The sequence below is a fragment of the Phalaenopsis equestris genome, unplaced genomic scaffold (assembly GCF_001263595.1).
Source record: "Phalaenopsis equestris unplaced genomic scaffold, ASM126359v1 Scaffold000326, whole genome shotgun sequence".
In the NCBI taxonomy this organism is placed as follows: Eukaryota; Viridiplantae; Streptophyta; class Magnoliopsida; order Asparagales; family Orchidaceae; genus Phalaenopsis; species Phalaenopsis equestris.
The window spans coordinates 963993-966697 of NW_018164768.1; positions in this window are offsets into that span (position 1 = coordinate 963993).

The window sequence follows — 2705 nt, forward strand, 5'->3', positions numbered from 1 at the left end:
TGTGATCTATCTCGAAATATTTTAATTCCAATCACATAGGATGCCTCACTCATATCTTTCATCTCAAAGTTCTTCGAGAGAAAATTCTTGGTTTCATATATAAGACAAATCTTGTTGAAACATCATGTAACATAAAGGGTACACTAACGATAAAAATAAGATTTATAGATATCAGAAACAAGAAAAATTGCGTCAAAAATGTCAAAATATAAAGAGCATAAAACTAATAAAGGGTTTTAGTAATGCCCATTCTCACGACATGTTCGTTAAATGTCTTCGGTGACAACCCTTTTGTCAAAGGATCTGCAATTATGAGATTGGTGCTAATATGCTCAATTGACACCCTATGTTTCTGAACTTCTTCCTTAACGGCAAGATATTTTAATTCCATGTGTTTAGCACCTTTGGAATACTTGTCGTTTTTGGAAAAGAAGACTGCCGCGGAGTTATCACAATAAATTTTCAACGGCTTGGCAATACTGTCGACAATTCCAAGTCCTGAAATAAAATTCCGTAGCCATAAACCCTGAATTGTAGCTTCGAAGCAAGCCACAAATTCAGCTTCCATAGTGGAAGCAGCTGTGATAGTCTGCTTCGCACTTTTCCATGAGATTGCTCCTTCAGCCAAAAGGAACAAATAGCCAAATGTTGATTTTCTGGTATCAACACATCCAGCAAAATCTGAATCTGAATATCCTATCACTTCAAGATCTTTAGATCTTCTATAAGTGAGCATGTGGTCCTTTGTTCCTTGTAGATACCTCAAAACTTTCTTTACAATTTTTCAATGATCTATTTTTTAGCAGCTTTCCAATGATATATTTATGTATTACTTTGATACATGCCCAATATCCCGACAACAAAGCTAATGTCTAGTCTGGTACAAGTCTGAGCATACATTAAGCTTCCAACAATAGATGCATAAGAAATTTCTTCCATTTGTTTACCTTCCAAATCATTATTTGGACATTACATAAGGTTGAATTTATCTCCTTTTAAAATTTGAGCAATACTTGTTGAGGACTCTTCCATATTAAATCTCTTAAGAACTCTTTCGATATATGTTTTCTAAGACAACCCTGACAATCTTTGTGATCTATCACGAAATATTTCAATTTCAATCACATAAGATGTCTCACTCATATCTTTCATTTCAAAGTTATTACAGAGAAAATTCTTGGTTTCATATAATAAGCAAAGATCATTAGTAGCCAGCAAGATGTCATCAACATACAGAATAAGAAATATAATTTTACTCCCACTGACCTTTAGATATATACATCGATCAACAATGTTTTCCTTAAATCCAAAGGACGTGATGATATCATTAAACTTAAGATACCATTGTCGGGAAGTTTGCTTAAGTCCGTAAATTGATTTCTTAAGTTTACACACCATGTGTTCCTTTCCTTCAACCAAAAATCCTTCAGGTTGACTCATGTAGACCTCTTCATCTAAATTCCCATTCAGAAAGGCAGTTTTCACATCCATTTGGTGTAACTCCAAATCATAATGAGCTATTAGTGTCATGATAATTCTAAATGAATCTTTCTTAGAAACCGAAAAAAATGTTTCTTTATAGTTGATGCCATCTTTCTGAGTGAAACCTTTGGCAATAAGTCTGGCTTTATATCGTTCAATATTGTCATTCGAATCGCGCTTAGTCTTAAGGACCCATTTACACCCGACTCTTTTACAACCTTTAGAAAATTCAATAATATCCCAAACTTTGTTGTGATCCATCGATTTCAACTCATCTTTCATTGCATCTAACCATTTAGAAGAATTTGCACTTTTTATAGCTTGTGAAAATGAAACTGGATCTTCATTGACTCCTAAGTCAAATTCAGATTCATGAAGATAAACCACATAAGCATCAGAAATAGCAAACCGTTTTTGTCGTTGAGACTTTCTAGGTACTACTTCATGTGGTTCATCTAATGTAGGTTCATTAGTGACAGTTTCATTGTGGGGTATTTGATCATATATTTGTTGTTCTTGTAAGTTGTCAAAATGTTCAACAACTGTAGGAACAACAACTTGAGAAGAAATTTTGGGTAAAGGAACTTGAACCCTAATTTCTTGGATCTCCACTTTATGTGGTTCCAAACTCCCACTAACTTCACCATTTTCAATGAACTTAGCATTTCCAGTTTCAATAATTCTTGTACTGTGATTAGGACAATAAAATCTATACCCTTTAGATTTTTCTGGATAACCAATGAAGAAACCACTGGTTGTTCTTGAGTCCAGTTTCTTTTCATGTGGATTATATAACCTTATTTTCGCTGGGCAACCCCAAACACGCAGGTGCCTTAAACTAGGTTTCGTTCCTGTCCACAGTTCAAAAGGAGTCTTTGGAACCTACTAGGAATCACGTTTAATAAATATGCAGTGGTCTTTAAAGCATGCATCAATAATGATGAGGGTAAAAAAATTACTCATCATACTCATAACCATTTCCATTAGAGTACGATTTTGCCTTCATGCAACACCATTTTGTTGTGGTGTTCCTGACATATTGTATTGAGCACATATGTCATTAGTTTGAAAGAATTTATCAAATGGACCTGAACATTGTTCAGATTCATTGTAAGTTCCATAATATTCACTGCCTCTATCAGAACTGATAATTTTCACTTTTCTGTCTAATTGACTCTCATCCTCGGTTATATACACCTTGAGGGCAACAATAGCTTGAGAGT